This window comes from Bombus flavifrons, chromosome 9, assembly GCF_040668555.2.
Source record: "Bombus flavifrons isolate JBK064 chromosome 9, iyBomFlav1_principal, whole genome shotgun sequence".
NCBI classification, from domain to species: domain Eukaryota; kingdom Metazoa; phylum Arthropoda; class Insecta; order Hymenoptera; family Apidae; genus Bombus; species Bombus flavifrons.
Window position 1 is genome coordinate 14,850,138 of NC_138450.1, and position 23,924 is coordinate 14,874,061.

General features: G+C 43.2%; 1 protein-coding gene across 21 annotated transcripts in view; it reads right to left on the reverse strand.

Moving 5' to 3' along the window:
- LOC138183667 (protein muscleblind) overlaps positions 1 to 23,924 on the reverse strand; it is a 401,637-nt gene that overhangs the window by 193,075 nt on the left and 184,638 nt on the right. For 3 of the 21 annotated variants that reach the window (XM_069120945.1, XM_069120944.1, XM_069120943.1), the window contains exon 2: positions 17,316 to 17,369. The exons of the other annotated variants lie outside the window; for them this stretch is intronic. The gene's annotated coding sequence lies outside the window, so the exon portion shown is untranslated. The remainder of the gene's footprint in view (positions 1 to 17,315; positions 17,370 to 23,924) is intronic. 21 annotated transcript variants of the gene reach the window in all.

The following is a 23,924-nucleotide window of genomic DNA, read 5'->3' on the forward strand; positions in this document are numbered from 1 at the left end:
TTTATACACTCGTACACTGTTACACGAAGATTTTCTCGCGAGAAATATTTACTTATAATTATAACATATTAAGATGAGTAAAGCATAGCAGTGGCTGGAAGTAATATTTCCTTTGCTAAACTCGTTGCAAGAATAGACCGCATCTGGCAACAGCTTCTCGCGATAACGCGAAATACACCAAAGTTCAAGGATCAACTTGACGAATTTCTGACGCCATACTAACTGACGCTTATTGACGCGAAGTGACTACATTAGATATTATAGCGTTCAATGGAGTAAGGGTAATCTTAGTTCGTGCTTGCCAAGCGAGCAAGTTAAACTTGCGTGCATTTAAACTTGGTCGAAACAGAAAGTGAACGAAGCGATGAATAACAATTTGGAAAGATAACTTCTAGAGCAAAGCTGCTAATTACGCAAACTTCCAGTGTCTCCGCGACGAGAAACCCGATTGTTGCATTCCACGTTTGAAAGAAGTAGAATCTAAATAGATATTTGTTCCACTCCGCTTCAACGTTAATCGTAATATTCTCAATAAATAATTTTATTTTTACCTACAAAATGTTTTGTGATCTCTTCCTTTCTATCGTTCCGAAGATAATACTTCAAAATTTCTTACCAAATATCGCAGATATCGAGTAGATTTCATACGGCTCGAGAGCAAGTAGAACAAGGTCGATACGTGTCAGCCACACATATTTACGAATATTTATATTTATGAAATTTTCGAATAGAGGTGTACTACATAGTTATATAATCGCGTAAAATAGCGTTAATTATTGTTACATTTATTCGTACAAATAAATATACGTTCTTTGAAGTTGGAGAGAAGAAAAGAAAACGATATTATGAAAAATCAAAGCGTCAATCGGAATTACGCAACCGTATCGAAAGTTTGTTACTCGAGTTATCGATCGCGAACGAACGGTAACAAATTATCAATGGAAAGGTAGGAAAGCAAAAAGCTTGGTCAAGTCGATCTCGCGTGGCGTGAATCGAGACAAAACAGTGTCGCGTGGATGGTGGCCGATGCAGTCGAGTATGGAGCAGAAAATGCCGGCCGCCTGATGTGCACACGTAGCAAATGAATCGCTCGGTTTAACGCTGTAATCACGAGGCAGCTCGCACACGAATCAGGACCTGTGATCCGCAGCACGCATGTAAACGTACGCGATTACCTACGTGAGCTTGCTAGGTACACACGATAAATACACCGACGAAGACGGAACGAGCAAACGTCCGTGATGCAAGACAGAGATGAAAAACGGTTGGAGAGGGTGAGCGTAGCAAACGGGGAGGAGGGGAGGGAGTAGCTTCAGGTCGAATAAAGCACGGAAGGGTTCAAACCGCATAATCAACACCGACGCTAATTGTGAGAGCGGAACCTCGAGATTCTTCGTTTACGGTTGCGACCGCATCGCGTCGCGTCATCGTTACGCCAAAGGAACGATTTTTCTTTTGTATTTACGTGAAATTTGCGTGCGCCTTCGCTTTAGGAAATTGTCACGCGAGACAACGACGAATGTTAAAACGTACACCTTGTAAAATCTACGACGGATACAGCCTTGACAATTTTACTTATTTCACAGGTCCTTCGTTCTTGGAACTGAAGTTAATTTTTTCGAAGTGAAACTATTAAAACGTATATTTTATAAACTTTTTTATATTATATATCTTATATAAAGATATATTATATATCTTTTTATTAATAAAAAGATAGAATTTTTTAGGGATGAATTTCGTCAAACCGAAGGAAGTCTCGTAGAACGTATAACGATCGATAATTGAGCGAGGTAAATTGATTGCCTGGAAACAAACGTTTGGTGCGTGCACGAATTTGTATGCTCCTCGCTGCTCGTTTCAACCGTTCAGGAAGTAATGAAGTTGTAATCGATGTAACGTTTCAGCGTAGAATTGGAAATTAACAGTTTGCGCAACGAAAGACGAATAATAAGTTCTAGGTTAACGTATTCCATTCCATTCTCTTGCTCTGATTTCGATTCCCCTGGAAATTTTACGCGAATCGTTGCTTCGGGGCATTCATAGATTCGTTCAAATATTCCGCTTTGTGCTTCATATCGTTGTAAAATTGATATTTGGTCTTCAGTTTCCGCCACAATTTACACGTTTGGCTGATCCGTTCCAATCTTTTTGACCTTCCTTGGTCACACGATCCCTGCACGCAATTAGCTTCCGACACGTCGAAACTTAAATTCTCCACTTTCGTCTCAACTTAGTCTCTGTTAGCAACTTTATCGACGAATTTCCATTTGTCAATGTACGATATACTTATGCACGTATAAATAAAACGATGGCAGTTTGTCAAACGCTAAATAATCGACTGGGCGTAGCTGACGAGATGCAGCAAACGGTAATTGGACAAACTGTTCATGAGCGGTGCCGTGCATGCCGCGCATTCGTTCGCGATGTTCCTCGTTGCGATGCAATTAATTCGAACGGACCCTCCCCGTTCCTCTTTCCTCGCGAGCGTCTACATCGATTTCAAGTGTACGATATAAACCTGATCACGGAACGGCTCGGCCAAACAAGCCTCGCGAGAACATGGTTCGAAGTTGCGCTACCCTCCTCCTCAAGTTTCAGCAAACTTCCAGAGTTTAAGAATATCAAGGTGTTACAAGAAGATCGCGTGTTGCCTGGCACCAATGTCCCTGCTTGTTTAGCGTAATCTTTACGAGACGATGAATCATCCCATGAGATATCGCTTCGTGGTGATTCCGACAAATATTTTTATTAATCACGATCACGAATCGAAGCTGCTAGTAGAATATCGAATGCGCAAATTTTCGATTCGACACACTTTCGATGTGACGTAACTATTTCTAAAGATTTAGAAAGAAGAATTTCTAGAGCTATAAAACGATAACAACGATTCATAAAATTTGGATAATGATTCGGTCGATAACGAATCGGGATAATTTAACGATAATATAAAATGGTTAAAAATTCTATGACGATTTATGTGTTTACAAGCTCTTTCGCGTAGCAGAGAAAATCGTGGAAAGTACGAGAAGACGGGAAGTTCCGTTTTGAACTTGGTTTTCGTAACGTAACATGGAACACCGGCGCGAAAATAAAAACCACGTTCGAAGTAATATCCATTCACGAGGTTAAACCACTACTTGCCAATTGCGTAAGACCCAGTTTTCGTACGATATCCAGAGTTCGTATATGTCTCTACGTTTGCCTTTACATTCAAAAACCTATCCAATTAATTTGTAACTCGTGCTGGAAATGGCGTCGTGTCTTTGTTATTCTTTGTACCGTCTTCCATCCTGGATTATGTTGGTTTATTTCGAAAATTCGTAAAAGCCCCAAAACGGCGTTCAATCTTAGACGGCTAATTTTGCTGTTTGTTTTCGGTTCCACTACCGTACCGTATCTTGAAAAATATATTTTCAAAACCTGATCTAAGTCTACCCGAAACCATCTTTCTCGTCTAAATTTGCGTAAAATCAAAGAATCGGTGAAAACCGACGCTTTTTTCACGAAGCATGTAGATCAGACGTTCTTCACACTTCGGCATATCCATTTTCCGCACGTTAAACCGTACCCGTCAGTGCATCGATAAAAATTACAGTAGCCACACGACAGCGAGTGCGCTCGATGCCGGTAACCACAGTTCCAACGGCTCGTAGAGCACGACAATATGAGAATTTAATACCGTGTTCGCGGGCGCTGGTGAAATAACGCCGTAATAACTGGCTTGAACGGCAAATAGAAGTCGGCTGGTGGGCACCCGTAGAGCTTCATCGAGTCGAACGACGACGAGGACAACCAAACGTTCTCCCTTGTATCGCTTGAATTTGGCCAAATGAAATTTCGTTAATTCACTCCCTTGTATCTGGCGCGGCGAGCACGATGCCGTGTAATTTCGCACGCACGTTTCTCAAGCAAATTGCGCGTATTATAACGTCCAGGAGACTGTTTAATTATCATTATCCTCTGCCGTGTTACGGCGACCGCCTCTTTTTCCATTAGCATATTGTGAAATTCTTCGAATATGGTATGGAGCGTATTATAGAGCCGCGGAGAGTGGGAAGTGCGAAGGAACGAATTGTTCGCGAATAACTCGAAATTGTTGTCCTGATAATATTGCGGTTTATGCGGAACAGACAGCGGAACAGAGTTTTCTAAATCGTTTTGAAAACATTTCAAGCAATGAATTTTATTTATCTACAGCGATTTCTACATTTGCGTACGTTTCATATCTGTACGTGTTCATTCGAATTAACTTTGTTTCTAGCCCGTATGTACATACCTATATCGAATAGAAAATATCTCATAGAAAATGTCAATCGCGTTGATTTCAATCCTGTTCGGACATAATATAACAAATACGGTCCATCTCCCCTTATGTTTCTTTCACTGCTCGTACAATATGTAATCAGGTTCGGTTGAAACTTTTACATAAACTGTAACTATTTCGGTATCATTGATTCGTTAAATTTCTAGTTCAAGCAGTTATAGCTGTATTTTAATGGTTCGTTCGATATTGTCGATCCTTTATAGAGATTCTACGCGAAGTTCAATGGTTATGTTTCCAAGAAATGGAAGAAAGGGCGAAATATGGGGTTTCTCGAGGGAGAACGACAGGGAAGGATCGGTTACAGACTGTTACGCTTTACGGTGCATTCGCGAATCGGTCGTAACGGGCGCAGCTGATTAAATTCCGCGCGCTATAAGCCACAGCTGGAGGCCGATTAAAGATCTTCGTAAAAATGAATTCTCGCACGGGCGAAACTGCTGCTATTCCGCTCCAGCGAGATGTATGGAATTTATATTCTCGTACGGTTTGCTCGTACTTTTATATTTTTTCGGGACACGTTGGAAGCGACCGTTTCTTGCCATGCTCGAATAACTGGATTTCGAGTTTGAGGAATGTGTCGAAGAACGAAACGACGAGAGGTTATTTCGTTGGACAGAGAGAATCGAGATTGGCTAGGGAATCTTTCGAGAACACGAAAAAGAATTCTGGTTCTACACTGTTAAAGGTTCGAATCCAATCTACCTTTACGCCCGAAGATATTATTTATATTCTTCGAAGTAATTACTAAATATTCAAACCTGTTTCGTGTCTAGATTCACGTTTACCTAAAATCATTATGTTTTTTCTCGAGGTACGACGCGTTTCAAGTCAAATGGCACGTGTACGAAGACGCTTTATTCGGAAATCGGGATATAAGGTGGTCGAGGAAAACTTAATCAAGTCGAGGCGCGTAAAGAAAGCTTCCTTTTGCTTCTGCGAAAGATAGGAAGCGTCCCGGTGGCTCGTTAGAGCGCAAATCATCCAATCACGGCGGAAATTTCAATATTATAACGCGAAACACAACGCGCGTACGCGTGTTATTAACGATATTAATAAGTACACGCGACTACGTAGACCGAAGGGCCGGAAAAGGGACTCGGAGGATACTGGCCCGATGCCATGGAGAGGGAAACTCCGAGATTACGGTACTTATGGAAATTAAAACTGCTCCCCAACAAATATTGGCGCGGGTCGACTTACGAAACTCTGAAGTTTAATCTTGAATTTGATTAAGCTTGTTCGCTTGCTCGTTCGCGTCCCCCTCCCCTTCCCAATGGGCGGAAAAGCGCCGCCACTCTCGTCCTTTAGCCGCGTTTCGCAATTAACTGACCGTGCCTGACATTGGTCCCTAATAAAGCGAATACGTTTCGTCCATGGCTCGTCAATTGGACGATCGACCGACCTTACGTTTCATCGTGAATTACTGTACGATACTCGAAATAAAATGTTTGTACAACGTTCGTTCTGGATATATGGGCAACGGAAAATTATCGAAGGTACTGATTACATTTGGACTAAAATCAACCTGACTGGAACTGATTCGTCCTTAACTATTAACTCTATAATTGTGCAAGTTCTTGGTTAAGAAACAACTTGGTTAACGGATTAAAGCGGATCGAGGTTCACTGCAAGAGATTAAGAGGATCGCGTATATCGGTTCAATGGTCGAGCAACGATTCCACCAGCGAGTACCGCCCTTTTTCCTCTCGCAACGGAAGTGGCGGAGGCGGAACAAGAGCGCGTTAATAATCCGTGAGGATTGGCGCGATGAGCGGGTAACAGTAGCTGAAATTATCCGAAATTTCGCAGGAATTGGTAGCGGAAGGGCGGTCCTCTGGCGCGCAGGAGCGAAATGGTCGCGGAGGGAAAGAGAAGAGCAGTGCATAATTTCGGTTCTCGCGCGACAAAACATCGCGGTCGACCCTTTGCGTAATTGGCGTCACACTGGTGTTTATGGCGCCACAACGAACCATGCGGCGGGCATTACGTGCACCCACAGCCACGCACACACCGCCACACCGTATACGCACGAGTATTCCGGTGTAACGTCCCGGTACAGGTAACGTTACGCTAGATAGGGTAGGGCACGAGGACGCGCGCGCGCTCGCTTTGCTGATATACCGTCGTTTTCCGCTCCATTCGTGTATTTATGCGCGTGCAGACGTTTCTGCACGGCCGACGGAACAAACACGGGAAACGCGACACGGCTGGTCACGCGGTTCACGCGAATACCGCGGAGCTACGCGACACCGCAAAACTGAAACTCCTCCCTCTGGCGTCGAACCGCTGCCATCGGACTCAGGTAACGCGAAGTACCCTCGGTTAACGAGTTCCCGACAAACGCCTCTACATCGTTTTCCAGGCTTCTGTTTATTACCACTGTAATTATATAAGCTTTATTCGTATTTGATCCACTAACAAGCAAAATGTTCCTTCGTCCGATAATAGAAATCTATAAAGTGATTATTTAGCACTCGTGACACCAGTCATAAACAACCGATCGCAGATAATAAGCGGACGCGATACATTCTACCAGGCATCGACCACAGACTCGCATAAAGCCCTCAACGACTCTCGGAATCGCGATTCGTACGCGAGATACGTACAATCAATGTTTGCAGACGTTCACCATACTCGCAGCTGCTCGAGCAACACGTGTGCAGCTGCATCGTGGCATCTCATAACGCGGTCGCTTCTCCACCATCCGCTACCCCCGGAGTCGAGCGAACGTAAAACCAAGAAAAAGGAGCGCAACCGGCAGGAAAATAGGGACAACGGAGATTCATATGCGCGGTAGAACGAGGAAACTCGAACGAGGGAAATGAGGGAAAGGCAAGTACAAGAGAGACAGAGAGAGAGGGAGAGAGAGAGTAAAGGAGGAAGAGAGAGAGAGAGAAAAGGAGGAAGAGAGAGAGAGAGAGAGAGAGAGAGTGAGAGGGCGTTCAAACACTGATAAGAGACTCAATTATCGAACTATCACAGGGAGGCTCGTTCCGTTTGCATTTCCAATTATTTGCTGGGAAACGGTCTGCCAATACCGGGTACTCTCGATAACGCTGCCCTCTCGCTTCTCGAGCTGCCTCCGCTAACGGCTTTCCACAACCTCTCCTTCATTCGGTCTCTTTTCTGTTTTTCCTAGAGCCACTATGCTCGTCTCGCTCCTCGTGACAGACCATTTGGCTTGCTCGCGCCGCGATTCGCGTGTCGCTCGCATCATCCCTGCGACCCACCCTTAACTCGTCCTCCTCCGATACGGATACCATCGTCCACGGAAAATGCCGTATAATTACGTAAATCGGATTAACGATTTATAATCGTCCGCGTCATGGGAGATTAATTGGACAAATTCCTCGTTTGATGATTTCGGGTTTCCAACGAGGTGACGTGTTTCCACGAGGTTTATGATTTCGGACTTTTGACATTTTGGCGGGTTTAACGCCTTCAGCGGCGAGTAACTTTCGCGAACGTACGCATCCGGGGACCGAGCTTTCTCGAGCGATAATTTCTCCAAATTTATCAAAATTAGATCCACGGTATTAAAATATTCGCTTATTGCGAACGAACGGAACAACTTTTAATTTGGTAATTTACTAACAACTTCGGCATTTTAAAGTTCGTCGCTGTGTATACACTAGTATGTATATACTTACAGGAATCGTGAATTTGGTAACACGATGGAACGTATTAATACTTGAATTTGCGGCTATTATCATGTTATTCAAATTTAATATGAAATTAACCAATTTGATTATTTGTGATTAATGCAAATTGCGGTTTGAAATTCACGTTCCATAGTGAATTATTGGAAATAATTTGAGAAACAAACTGTGCGTGATATATGTATAACACGTTTCGATAGATACGTAACGGTATATCCTTCAAATATTCTTTTCTCGTTTCTAATTACAATATAATTATTATTCAACGCGAACAATTATCGTGCCCTCATTATGCAAAGCCGTGACATTTAATTTTAAACGTTATTAACCATAAAACATCCCATCCAAATGGTTCAAATCTATCAGATATAATGATTTTCATTCGTCGTCTCTCCGCTTAACAATGGAAATTCTCAACAATAGAATTTGCGACGTTAGGAACCTTTCAAATTCAATTTTTCCTCGTTCAAAGTAATACAGAAACCTTTATTAAATCTCTTCCAGATCGCAATCGACCAGTTCTTACGAATACGAACGCTTCTCGGAGCACGTACATACGTCCGTACAACGCATAAACTGAATTATTTCCAAGTGTATTCTTATCGTACTCGATAACTCTACTCGTGAATGCGTAATCGCGAGGCAAAATTTTTGTTTTGGAATTAATCTGGATCAACGAACTTGATCCCATTAGGAGTCTTCGGTGGCTCCTTGGACATCTGAAATTTACAATTTACCATTTCCCCTCGGCCTTCTAAAAGTCTAGCCAAGGAAAAGTTCTCCTTCTTCGAACGATAATCTCCATCCTCCGGGCCAGGATTAACGACTTATAGCGTCCCGATTAGTTTTCCGAACTCATAATTTAAGAACGCTTCTCCCATCGCGGGATTCTGTCGGGTAAAAGATCTTCTCTCGTGTTTCCATTTGGCATTAACGTCCTTAATCGATATTATCGGACGATATTATAGGATATCGGGTGTAACAGATTTGTCGTGCGGAAACATCGTGGAAACGTAATCGAGACAGTCGTTTTATCGTGAATCTTGGAACGCTGACAAACGCGGCCAAACCAGCCAAACGGGATATTTTCGAAGCGTGACACCTGATACCGAATATTCGAACGACGGGGAGGAGGCTCGATGAAGAAGAGCGAATGATCTTTGAAACGCAAACCGGGACATGTCTTGGCCCTTTGATTCGCCAGTCCCGTGACACGCGTGATTTATGCTCGTTTCTATTTACTGGCTGATATTTGAACTCGTTCGTATTAGAGAAGATCGATGTAGAAACGCGAGGAAATGTTTGTAGAAAATGGGAATAAAAGTTCTTTGACAAGAGGAAACCAACGATTAGACGACGAACGATATAAACAACTATAAATAAAAGTATGTAGCAAGCTACTAGATTTCCACGTAAAAGAATGAATAGCTTTGACATTGTACAAATTACCATACCGCAAGACTCGTGAAAGAATTATCTAAAGCGTGCTCTATTAAGCATAACGTCTCTTCGAGTTTCGCGACAAAAGTTACCAGCTGACTCGCGTTTTACCGCGAAACTTGAAACTCGAACAATTACGAATGGATGTATATTCGTATATATCGACAAATATAAGTGATTAAGAGCGATTTCATTTGATAAAAAGATACAGACGATGCAAAGTTGTTTGTAAACGCCCCGTATTTTTCTAAAATCGTTCGCGCGAAGACCAAGCGAATCGATTCGTACGTTCTTCGTCAATCCTGACATTTCTCGATAAAGCTCGTTTTTGTTGACCAATTCGACAGTTTTTTACTCCGATTCCGTCGCTTTGAGAGCGCGTCATTAATTTCACCGATTGTCAGATCTGCTGTGTAAAAGGACAGAGAGAAAGGCAGAGAGAGAGAAATAGGGAAGGGGTAGTGAGAACGGTAAAGAGACCGATTGGCACGGATACGCTGATCATCCTCGATATACGAACTCTTCCTATCCATACCCAACCCCGCTAAAGGGGAGATGACTGTGAAATTCGCGTTTATCCGTCGACGACGACCCGTAAACTGGACCGAATCGATACGAACAGATCGACTTCTCGCGTGCTATGGAAATATCAACTTTCAAACGGTAAGATATCGAAAGTCTAAGTTGATGCATTTTTGAAATTCATAGGTTCCACGGAACACGTAGCGACTGCAAACTTTTGCCCTCGCAAGTACATACGTTTTATCTCCCTGAGTACAAAAGTCCTACGTCGAAACGACTGGACCTCGAGTTTCAAACGTAATGTTGTAAAAAAAGTCGAGAACTATCTTTCATCCTCATTAAGGTCACTATATATGTATGTACATCCGCACAGCAGATTGCCAAGCAGATTGCCAAGCAGATTGCCAAAGAAACCGCCGTGTCCACTTATCGCAAAATATCGATCGCTGGCTGATCGTTTCGCGTTACGATCGTTCGAACCGAAACGTGAATGGGTTGGCGGATGGAAGGTCGATGAAACAGGAGGGTTGACGAAAGGGGGATGGTACGTTGGCCGTTTGAATATCGGTCCTCGTGCATGTCACCACCGCGTCAAAGTGATTTTTATGCGGATGAGTCAGGATCTTTATTCGAGAGGGCACGCGGAAATGGATTCACGAGGCTACACGCGCAGATTTAATACGCAATAACGAATCTGCTGTCGTGCTTGGAGGCAGGAAGAATCGGTTGACAAATTTCGCGTTCACCCCAGTCCCCGTGAAATCGAACAGGCTCCGCGGCGGCCTGCTGTAAATTCGCGTTTGATGTCAGTCCGCGTCAGTTCGCATGATTAATGTCCCGTGGCCCCGTGGAGCACGGAGGGACGCGACGACGCGACACCGACGACTTCTCGTCCAGAGCCATCACTGCCTCCTCCGGCCACGCGAGGCCGCCGCCACGGCATGGCTTTCCCCTCCGCGAATTTTAATCACCTCCGAGCGGACACGCGGGAGAACGTGGCAGAAAAGAGCACGATGGATTTCGCGGCGACTGATGCGCCGCTTTATTTCGTTAACGTTTCAATCGATCATCGTACACCCATGGGATCGAGCCGCCGCACTCCGTTCCCTTGTCTCCCCTTTCTGCTTCCAAGTTTCGTTCTCGCTTCGCGTTATTCTTCGTCTCTTTCCTTCTCTCTCTTTTTTTTTTGCCCGCGGGTGGTTGCCGAAAATGCTGGTGGTTCGGTTGCAAGTAAATTTTACGCAGATCGGCCGTTGTATCGTCGACGAGGTCGGGAGTGAAGAGGCAGGGATCTTCGGTCATCGCGCGAAAGTAAAAATCTTCGAAAAATGTTGCCTTTCTCTAATTTAAATCAACTCGATGACGCGTCAAAAACGAGAAAAAAGATTCGTTTTACGAAAGGTTGACATATTTAATTAAGCATGATCTTGTAGCTACGTGTTAGCGGCGACTTCTCTCTAAGGGAGACGAGGTCGCTGCCGGGGAACGCGTGCACCGAGACGATGACTCGGGGTCACTCGGGGTCACTCGGGCTCACGATGCTCCGATAGCGATAAGAGTTTTCTAGAAGGATTTTGGCCACGGAATGAGCAGGATGATGAATTCTCCGGCAAGAAGGTCGAGTCGAAAAAAACTTAGCACGTATGCCAGAACCTTCGTGAGATCGAGAAATTCGTATCTGTATTATCTAACGCGCAACGATGCTCTTTCGAGTGTAACGTCTCGGAGCAAAGCGAACAAATTTGGAAGAAATTACACGCGCCGTTTCGAACATCTTGCGTATTTTTAAAACAGGATTAAACGCGGTAGCGTAAGACCAATTAGTCATTTCACCGCTGAAGCTTTTAAAAATCTTGATGTTTTAAGGCTCCAGATCTTTCCAAAACGCTCGAAACTTTCCAGACATCTGGGACATTGAAGTTCGTTAAGCCTATTGAATCTTGCAAAATTTTTCAACACCTCCGGGAACTTTTAATTTCGAATCACGTTTGAAGCAATTTGAACTTTCTCCTCGACCAAAGAGTATGGAAAAGTTTGCAAGAAAATTGAGTGGCTATTACCGCGAACGCATGTTTTCGAGTAACTATCGCTATTATAACTGCTATTCAATACGCAAACACTTCAACGAGTTTCAAAAGTTTCTAATTTTCAACGAATCAGAAGGATCAAATGGATGAATAAAATACCGTCGTTGTAATATATAACATATATTTATAATATTGTGCTTTATTAACTAATAACAACTTGTTTAATAACTCCTCCATCGATTTTGCAAATTTTCAATCTGTCTCTCTCTCTCTCTCTCTCTCTCTCTCTCCTGCCATACAAAAGCACTCTTGAAACCTCTTGAAAAGAAAAAAATTAAACACCCGTATTATCACTCTCTCTAAAACGAAACAATTTAAGCCCTCCAGTTTGCTGTTTAAACAGGATCACAGTCGGATTTGGATAGTCGCTTAACGAGGGATCGTGCAAAAGCTACAACGCGAAGAACTATCCGACCGCAATCTTAAATTCCGAATTTGTTAAAATTTCGCGTTTTGTCCAACTCGAACTTTACGTATAGGTTGCGAAGAAGGTTCGAGAGGCGATACGTTGAGGAAGTCGGTCGAGCCTGTTACGTTGTATTTTTCCCGGCAAATATCAACTTTACTTCCGTGGTGGGCAATTTCGCGTCGATAACGCGCGGGAAAATAGGAGATTGGAAAACGCGAGGCTCGCGTTGGTGCAGCCTCGGTGACCAACGAAACCGGAACGACGATTTTATGAACGATCGACACAATCATCCGAGTTATTTTCCTTGCGCGCCGCAATTTCAACCACGTCGCGTGGGAAATACCGAAGTCGGCTTGAGATACGAGAGAATCAAAAGCCTGTACGTTCGGTAATTAGCTTCGTTTCGCGTTTATCGCGAAATTCGGGCGTATTGTCGGCGAAACAGACCAATTCGCAGCGGCAAACGCGATATCGCCGTAAAACTTTCCTCTCCCTGTGTTCGGTCTGTAACAACGACCAACGCAGTTCGTAATTTGTAGGCCGAAGAAAGCGGAATAGATGGAGGAAATGTCGAATCGGAACGGCACGACGAGGGGGATGGTAATAAGAGTCCGACTAATCTCAGTTAAGAAGAGCAAATAATCAACCGGAGTGAATGACTGGCAATTTAATCAGACGTTGGCCAAGATTTTGAATTAAACCTCTACCGCAGCTGGTGGCCATTTAATCTGGATAGTAAATTCAGCAACTCCACTGGCTGCTAATTCGCGAGAAAAATTCGTTTTACATTAAATAATCTCCCTCGGTAAGAGGGAAAGACGCGTTTTGTTCATCTTTCTTCCGTGAAACATAATGGCTCGGCGACGATATCCGAAATTGGCTTATAAACCGTACGCTGGCGTTTTCATTTTTTCATTTGGGAGTACGCAGACACGCATGGTTAAATGCAAGTTACGTTCTTTCGTTAGCGAATAGCGAAAAAATATGTTTGCTGCTTTTTAAAAAGAAGATGAGTCGAAGGAGCATAGTTGGTACGGGAATACTAAGACGAATACTATAGTTAATTCAAAAACATTAAGAACAACGCGATATTCCAAAGTTTTAAAAGACGCACAAACGAAATACGCCATTAGACTAGGTTAAATCAAAGTTCACATACGCACTTAATACCGTAGCTCTTTATCGACACGTAGCACATCTAGCGCGGTAGGGCTTCCAAAGCATCAGATAACTTACTACGGTAACTTGCAAACCACCTAATTATTTTAAACAAGCCTATTATCACGTTTCTTTTAAAAGTTATCAGGAAGTATTACCAATTTAAGTCAACGAAACGTACATTCCACCTTAAATAATTCGAATAAAATAAACGTTACGATCAAATAAGAACGTTATTTATATCAATTGAGATCAAATAAAAATTGATCGAATTGAAAAATAATGTGTTAGCGACTGATAGATAATATCCACTGTTAACGAAGCAGAGTTCGCTCTCGTGAATTTCGTGCTAAACGGAGGACCTCGTCGTTGCTGAACGTTGGACCGTCATTTGTCAATATTATGGCGTACGACCAAACGAAAACGAAGACAGACTGGCAAAAGGCGCGCAATTATCACCGACTTTCGCGTTGGCCAGCGTTTGCCAAGAAGGACCAACGTCCACCGCGTTAACAGCACAGCCATCGTGGACGCGGTGGAATTTTCTAAGATCGTAAACAATCGCTGCTCGTTACTAGGCACGGTAACTCGATAGCCGGTCCCTTAATGAGCGTTTTCAGCGCGCTGCTAAAGAAGTATTTGCACAAAACTGCGCAGCTAATCGGAGCCTAATTAAATAAGGGAGGGACCGGTCGGTACCTGGTAAGAATGAAAAACAAACGAGTAACTGAGTAAATAGCCGTTAACGAAGCGTTTGTTTGCTACGAAATTACGACCAGGAAATCGATATTTTCTATCTTGGAACGATTAAAACGGACCGATTACCGCTCTAACGGCAGACAATTCTTCCGGGTGTTGAGGACGAATATCTTTAGAGATCGTTAAGCTAATATTCCGCTTTTGATTCGGACGATGCGGCAGAATGTTTTCTACTGATAATACAATTCAACTGCTTGTCTGACGATGCGCGTTAAATTCGTGGCAGAGACGACGATTCAACTGCGATAAATATTTCGTTTAACCTATCGCTGTTGAAAATTTCTCTTTTAAAATTCCGCGTCCATCGAGAGATCCAAGAAGACGCATTAAAGTCTCGCAAAAGTTAACGATTCCTTCCAAAGAACTAGCCCAAATAAAAGTAAGAAAAAAAGAAAGGAAAGAGAAAGAGAACGAAGCCTCCAGGTACGCGTAGCGTAGGCTGGCCCCTGCAAAAATAATGACCGCGCGATTTTTAAGAAGGTCGTGGGAAAAGGGACGGCTGAACGGTCACGAATCGCGTTATCTCATTCTATCTGTGGCCGCCCCTTCGAACCTCGAAGGCCAGAGAGAGCCTCGGTACCGAACCTTCCCAAATTAGGCGCCGAATTCTCACCCGACCGGCACCTCGCTGCCCTTTCTGCTCCCGTGCACGTGGAGCAGAGTCAACGGCCCGTTATCGCGGTCGGAGATCGAGAGGCAGGCATTGCCCAGCCGAGACCACCTACGCTTCCCACGGCTCAGCCGAGCAACACGAGGACGAGACGAAGAAACCGAACACGGAGAAGGATATGCACGAGCATTCGCGTGTTTCACGCTGAGATCGGCCAACCAGCGTTGCACGTCTTTTCGTCGAAAGGTGAGAACCGATTGTTCGACTACTGCCACTGACGGATCCTGCTCTTCAACTACGACGCATATGTAGGATCAAGGAAACTAGACAACGAACAAGCTATGGATCCGAAGAGATTAATCGTAAACCTAAAATTTCTAGCGAAAGTGTGTATATAGAACGTATAAGTCACGAGAAATAAAACACCCGAGTAAATTTAAGTATTAAAATTATACTATTTGAAGATTATTTTCTTAAGAGGTTTCGGGGTATTTGAAGCTTCCTTTTTTATAGCGATCCTACATATTTTTATCTCATTGCGTCGAAGCTGGTGTTAAAAGAAATTCATTGCCTTGATATGCTGTAACTTTGAAACAGGTCATTGGATCGCAATCATAGGAAGACGTGTCACGAAAATACGATAATGCCGATTTAACTTCGAAAAAGGGAATAATTTGTCGAAAGTACTAATTCGAAACAGTATCCGGCGAAAGGCAGTGGAAGAAGTAAGAAGTAAGCGGTAGGGAAGAGCATCGTAAGTCAGGGCGCGGCATAGAGCGAAAAACGATCTTCGCGTATCGGTAGGTGACTCGGCAGTCCCAGCACGCTCGTTCGTGTTCGCTCGAGAAATCACGAAGGCCACGATATATACGAAACCAAGGCAAGGGTGGCAAACAAAAGGAAAGAAACGAGTTTATCGCGCAACGTCGCTCGCGGGAACGAGGAAAATATAATTCGACTTGACGCGGGATAACCATACATACGTTAGCCTGGCGCGTCGCGTGCACCCCGAATAGAAAGTTAACTCGAGTCCTGTCCAATTTGAAAACATGCCCGACTGTGCGCTGGCAATCAAGTTACCTGGCCACTGGTGGAACGCCAGCTGGATCAAAGACAAAAGGGGAATCTTGTTAAGTGGACGACGTAAGAAAAACACGAGTGACGTAGCTAAGAGCGAATCGCGAACGCAGTTTTCGATATTACAGAGCTTTGATAAATGAACTTTAATTTAGAATTAATCTAAATCATCTATAGGAAGATTTGGGATTTTAGATACTCTACAAGGTAGTTGAAAATAGTACGAAACTCGAATAGTGACGAATTTGACATAAGCAACCCACGAAAAAGAAAACGCAATTAATTAGTAATAGACAGCACTATGACTCGAAATAATTAGCCTTCGATCAATGCAGGGTCTATATCTGGAATTTCATAGCATTCCACTGTATTATTTTGCAAATATAAATCATATAATACATTGACGATGACACACTGACGATGACACACTGACATTACGATCACGACATCTGACCAAATAAAGGTATTGTTATAATTGGGAACATTCGTGCGAGGGCGGCCTTATCATGAATTTTTCCCGAAACGATAGTCAGAGACAGACACCAGGTTCGCCCGACGATGTACGTGAGCACATGCATCGTAACAAGAGGCAACCGGTGTGATTTGTGACCGACCAAACTGCTTCACCGCGATGCCCGTCATTCCGTGATGCATCGTTGCGGCACGCGTCTGATGACGCAGCTACTACGCCTACTACGCTTACCGCGGTCGTCTATTCGCGCGACACCGAGCAAGCGAGTGACCTCGCGAGTTCCAACGAAGGCACGCTTCTCGGAAACGTAGCTAACGAAACGGAGAATCTGACGGCACATTCGTAAACCGAACACGACGATATAAGTTCATTTATGTTCAAACGCTGAGTAGTTAATTCCTCCGATCGTTTCTAAGAAGTTCCAGCTTTCGAAGAAGATGAACAATTAATAATCGTGTTCTGGTATTCGTAACTCGATTTAGATTTCATTGGAAGAATCCTGAGACGAATAGAGCTTTCTTGACGAAAAGTCGGTCGCAATTACGTTCTATCGTTTACGTTGTCAGCGCAGAAAAATTGCGCTGATCGAGCAACATTAAAACAGAAGCATCGAGTTCAGATTATCGTATCGTTATAAAATGACGCTAGTACCTATGATCTACCTATTATCTATTATCTACTCCACCATTGTTCGAACCAGATTCGAATCTGTCCCTCCACCGTACTCTGTACTATCCGAACATTCTATTATTCAATGCGATATTCTTCTATTAGATAAGACAGCATGGTTTGACTTACCAATCACGCGAAGATATCGAGCGCCATTAAGATTACGTTTTCGGATTCGCTTACCTGAAACAAAAATATTTCATAATTAGAGTTAGCTCGCGATACACATACATCGGCGCACGTTCGATCTTACAAATACAATCTTACAAATACGATGGAAGAAAAATAAATAAAGCCGATAACGAAATTAACAGCAGCCAAGATAAATGGTATTTGATTTGCATAACAGATACAAATACGAAGTATCTTTAAAAACATGTTGATCCTAAATATAACTCTGACAGCAGCTACTGCTCTGTTACATTATACTTACAGCGAAACGAAGAAAATTTGGACCTTGACTGCTAACGCGTTAATTGTCACGAACAACACCGACGATTGGCGTTGGAATTGCGATGCCATAGGTATCGTCGATGATTTGCAATGCCACGATTCACTGGCACATCTATATGCATCGTATCATAAAACGTATATTAAAACGTATACGTGTATTTCCACACGTGTAACGAAAAAGTGGCAGCACTTCTCTGTGGTAAGATCGTAAGAGTGACGACTCGTAGGTTGAGATACATACAGGTGCGCTCAGTGACCGACAACATCGTGTCTGATCGCGAGCTAGAGTCTCTTAACAACGGAAAATTTCGCATTGCGCGCACGTAGGAATCCCAGGTGTGTACGCAGAAACACGCTGGTGGATCCCAGGTTAACGTGTCCCACTATTTTGTATGTTACAGGATTAGAGAGCGAACGGTCGCACGACCTGTTCGATCCATTCGATGCATTTTATGTGACGCGTTCTTCTTCGAAAACACCGATCCGTTAACCGGAAATACGCGAACCGCGGAGCGCTCCGCGATGCTTGGGATACTTACACGAGTTTCGAGTATCGACTGGCATCGTGTACACTAGGGAATTTGTAATGCGTCGACCGTAAGAGGATTGCCAGTGTCCTGAATCCCATGTTAATAGGAATCGGGAGTTCCTCCATTTCCGTTTCACCTTTCGCCGTGGTTATCGTCAATTTGTAACGTTTGATCGATGCGTTCGATCGGAACAGTGTCGTTACGACGTCGTTATTAAGCTCTCGAGTAACGTTTCTGGGTTGTACCGAAAGCTCGTGTCAATACCTCATAGGTAACTTCGAACTTTAAATATGTTGAAACGAATAAAAATCAGTAGCCTATATGTATTTCACGTGCAGGTAAGTTCATGGCGATGTCATCTTTTTACGCGTGTATTAAAAAATGTCGTGAATAGATAGGTCTGTCAGAAGCCAAGCCGATCGATTCCACTTTTGCGATCGACATACATAATGGTAAATTCCAAGGTACATTTAAAAAACAGATTTTGTGACATTATCACTCTCTTGAACTTTTCAACCGACAGAGTTGATCAATATGACTTCTGAATTGTTCGAATAATGCAGAATAATGCAAAATAATGTAAAATTCTGTAATAGGATTCGCAAATTGTACGTATGCTTAATCGTTCCTTGTCAGTGCTAGTAAAATTTGTTATAAAGCAGTCTCGTTACTTATCGAACGAACCAAGGAGATGGCATTTTTGGAGCAGAAACGGGATAAAAGCAAATGACTTTGGGAGATTGCTGATTACATTAGGAAGAACCAGAAATAACAGCGTAGAAATAGAAGAAAGATGAAAAGAAGAAGACAAAAAACTAAGACGGAATATACAGATATACAATCGTATTAAAGGAATAAAAAGGGAATTTACTATAGCTTTAAGCAATCCAAAAAATAGAAAGGGATAGGTACTGTTCGTCGTTTACGTAACTTCGCGAAGCTGTGACTTCAACTTTTACCTTTACGAAGCACCTTGTACAAAAACAATGATGGATCGTTGGAAATAATAACGAACGTGCTAGAAAGTATCCATTAACCGTATATATCACGGAAATGATTTTTCTCGTATCAGAAACAACCGACTAGACTAACAAGTAGGCAATTCAGGACACCTGAATGTTTATGTGACTATATCTGAATAAAACATCCGTTTCTACGATAAGTTACCGCCGCAAAACAACTGCTAAACAGCCGTTTTTAATGTATATTGCAGATCGATTATCAACCGTTTAATCTTTGTCCGTGTTACGTTAACATCGAGAACTAGTTATACAGTTGACCGAATTAACGCAGGGACGAACACATCCGAGTTGATTCACATTTTCAAATTTATTCCCTGCAGCTTTTTGGTTCTATGTTCCGATTTACAAGAAAGAAATTTACACGAATTAGGACAAAGAATTACAAGCAAATTAGTGTTCTGACGGATGCAACTAAGCAGAGATTTCTTTCGTCTATTAAATATCACGAGCGCTTTACTTTGAACATTTTCCCTATTTTTGCACAATATACGCGATGTATACTTTTGCATCTTTAAACTTTCTAGAAAGGTATAGACACCACGGGCTAGGAATAATCGTTGGCCGTGTGCCGAACTCGAGCTGACAGAGAGGACTTGAACACGAGAATCGAGACAGGGTCGTTTCGACTAAACAGGAAACTGTCTTCGTAGTACAAGGCAAACCGCAACTTTTCACCCGTATATCCTGCACGGCATTTTGATCGAAGGTCGTGATCACCAACTTCTCTGCCGCTTTAACAGCCATTCGAGAGGGAAAAAAAGAAATTGCCAAGTCGTCGTGATTACCCGCATGGGGTATACGAGGACTGCAAGAAAACACAATATCGTCCTGGGGCTATACACGAGTGCTTGTATACAGCCTTAATGGATGAAACGATATCGTGAGCCCACCCTGGACATATATTCCCCGAGACTAACGTTTCCACGCAATACCTCTCTTTCCCTTTCAATCTTCGCCTTCCAGATTTCCTCCTCTGCTCCTTTTTTAACTTTTACGTGGTCGTACTTACATTTTCGGTGGAAGCTGTGACATCGAACGGCCGGCATTATACATTTTACGTGCAGATTTGTTTCAAGGAAAATATGGTTCGGATTTGGTGGTCGTTTAACGAATATAAGAAAATAATTATAATTATGAAACTTATTCAGAGATATTAATCGTAGTAATATATTATTAATCGTTTTCCTACATTTTTTTATATGCGATAGATTCCCTAATTTATTGGACTCTTAAGTCATTTGGTAATACAAATTTACGTTCAATATGTCGAAAATATATTAGACTGGATTTACTACATTGCATTATGAATTCCGTCTTACAGTTACCGATAGCTGTACCGTACAGTTACGACGAAAACAATTAATTCGATGTAACAGATCCAAGTCTTAGATACAAAGATCTCTCGCGAAATTTCGGACACTTTGCTTAAAACCACACCTTCGTAAATGACAACATCGTCGATAATAAAGGGTGGAGAGTTTGGAAATATCCGAAAAACAGCGTGTTGTTGAAACATCAAGCTCGTCCAACGTAAACCACGTTCGCGAAATTCAGCAACCGTGACGCACTATCGTGGTTTCGTATCGATTTTCGCGTCACGGAAAATGCAGACGCACGTGCGACGTTTCCAACAAGGATTGTCTTCGTGAAGCAGGGAGAGAGAGAGAGAGAGACAGAGAGAGAGAGAGTAAAGGAACAAGGCTGGCAGAATCGATGCAAGCAGCGCGAATGATAATGGAGAAATTGCGCCGGAGAAAGCAGACGGATGAACGGAACGGACACACTGACAAGTCCGGGCGTGATCATCGTATTGTTCGATACCTCAATTTTCCGTACTGTCTCGTTCACCGCGCACTCTAATTACCCTCGAGGCTTACCCCGTGGTTTTAACATCGATATACACGTGTGTGTGCGGCTTCGCCGAGAGAAACGGAGAATCAGAGAAAGAGAGAGAGAGAGGGGGGAGAGAGAGAGAGAGACGGTAGCATGGTACACGCGAGGATGAGAGAAGGGTAGAGAACGAGCATACGAGGGCACGATGAGATAAGGTCAGGCGTAAATGGCAAATTTCACGGGAAATTTATGACGTTTCACGGTGGAGAGTAATTATCGTCAGATACACGATCGTTAACGGTTTATGAACTTCCGAAAGGGGTCAATGCCGTCAACGTAGACGCCCCCTGTTCTCGTGTGATCTATGGAAAAGGTGGAGAACGAACGAGTGTCGGAGCTGCAAAATAAAAGAAAACGTACACGCTCTTTCGAAACTCGCTTTCGTGATTTAGCGTTACGAAAATTTTTCAATGGAATTACATATGTATTGCAAAACTCGTACGTATTTGGACGAATATCTGCGTCAGTTGAGACGACACAAAAGTATCCCATATGTATGTAATTGGAATGCTGTGAAAGATGGAAACAACTTTAACTCGGAAATCAAAATGGTTATTTCAAGATTATATTTTGAAAAGGAAGAGTTCAAAGGAAGTAAGAACGATCGTAATTCTTCGGATAAAGGCGACATTCTCGATAAATTGGTAGATCTCCGAAGGAACGAGCGCATTTTTACGTGGCGACCGACCACGCTCGTTCCCCCGTCGCGTTATTAATTCTGTCGACTCTCTTACGTCACGTATCGATTCCGTACACGGAAAGACTCTCTTCCCTATCCAGTCTCCTTTACCCTGGCTGAGAGCAGGACGATGATAACCTGGCGAAAGTGGATAATGCGAAGATTGAGTTCAACTCGACTTACGTCCGCCGGAACTATTTGAAAACTACTTCGAACTGTCAGATTAACTGAAAGTATGTAGCGGTGGGATTTTGCCCCGCGGGGAACGGTGCATTATTCATGGGGTAAGCATTACGAATCTTTCCCCGAGAATAATGCAAGGACGTCCGCGTAGCGACCAGATTAACGGGAAACTTATTGCGCTCGGGCGAAAATGATAATTTTTCGTCGACGAGAAAACGTTTTCCCTTTCCCGTCTGTGACCGGTGTTTTGCCGACGTCGCCGACATGTAAATCCGTTGGAAGAGCATTTACGCGCTAGATTCCATGGAAATCGAGACATTTTTGTGGAATGGAGAAGGATAAAGTGTAGGTTCGAAAGAAATATCGTTACCGTTCCGTCCTAGGACACGCGAAAGAACGCGCAGGCCTTTCTTGCCAAAGCTCATAACACGATCGCGGTGCAAGGCTATTTTTGAATAGAAATCTTAGAATATCAGCACGTATAATTTAAATAATGAAATTTCAGAAGTTTCCCAAGATGCAAATAAGACGGAAGACCCGTGGAACGCAGGGCAAACGAACGATCGAGCGCCGAAAAAGCGAAAACCTAGATGTACTAAACGAGTACGCGTTAAAAGGAACAAAAGATAGCGGAAACAAGTGCACAAAGAGTAAAGTACAGAGAGAATACGTAACGAGGGTGAGAGCCGGGCAGATTTTTAAAAACTACATATAGCTGCACTTCTAACCGCTTTTTAACGAGATCAACAATAAATTGCTCGGTAAACCAGTAACCGAACACATCGTCCGATAACGTAACGCGAAGCATCGGATAACTAATCTCCTTGGAAATACAAATCGATCTATCCGCAACGGATGACGTACTGATATGTCAAAGCCCTACTGGCCATTGTCGTGGATGACTTATCGTATCGATGATTGCTCCTAACGTAAATACATTAATTATTTGCTCTCGGAGCAAAACTGGTTCAATGAGATGGAGTGGTTTGGCGAATTAGTGCCGTTCTGAGATTGCAATTAGGCTATCTTGAGTCTTGAAACGTAACTAATTTCCCTCTCGAGCGGAAAAGGTTGGAGAAGAAGGTGGTTCTATAAACTTGAATTTACCAATGGCGCGTCAAATATGGAAGCCACTAGAAAGGAACGATGGGTGTAGCGAAAGGAATTTTTAAAGCGCTAAGGAGTTAACGTCCTTGTAAAAAATAGCCGTTAATTAACCCCCTAGTCCTGCAGCGTTTAGCTACGTTAAACTTATATCGTTGTGTTTCGGGGTGAAACGATTATTCGATCCTCGTTAAGATGTTAATTCTATTAATCCTAAGTTGTAAGCTGTCGCGTCGAATGAGTTAAATTCCAAGATCACCGCGCCGAGAAACTTGTTCCATCCTGAAAACGATCGGACTAATTTCCAAGAACTTTTATTCCTACATCTCGGTGTCGTTATACACCCCATGTGTCAGACGGTATCGTGGTACGCCGGAAAGGCGCGACGACAAGTATGCTATCAAGTATACACAAGTGCGGAGAAGTAAGAGAAACGAGCTTACACGTTCCGCGTCAAAGCTGATCGATACGTATGTACATATAGGTACATAGGCGAACGATAGATGTTACGGAACAACCCTTATAAGGCTAAGTAAGAGCCATTCCACGGCTGTGGAACCTGTAGGAGCGAAGAAAGGGTGCGGCGCGAAGTATCGACGAATCTTCGAGAAGTCGAATTCTGTTTACTCGCGTTGGAGGAAGCTGCTGTTGCTGCTGCAAGGACAAAGGGACAAAGATGCGATGGCAGCGATGGTGGTATTCCTCGGTCGGAGAAGAGAAAAGTAACCGGGAGAGAAAAGCACTCCAAGTACGATGTTTCCCTCTGTTGTGGCGGAATTTGCCTTCGAAAATATCGTTTAGATCGGCGGAGGGGTTACACGAGTCAGAGGGGGAGGTTCGAAACGACGAGACGGCGGAAGAAAGAGCGACAACC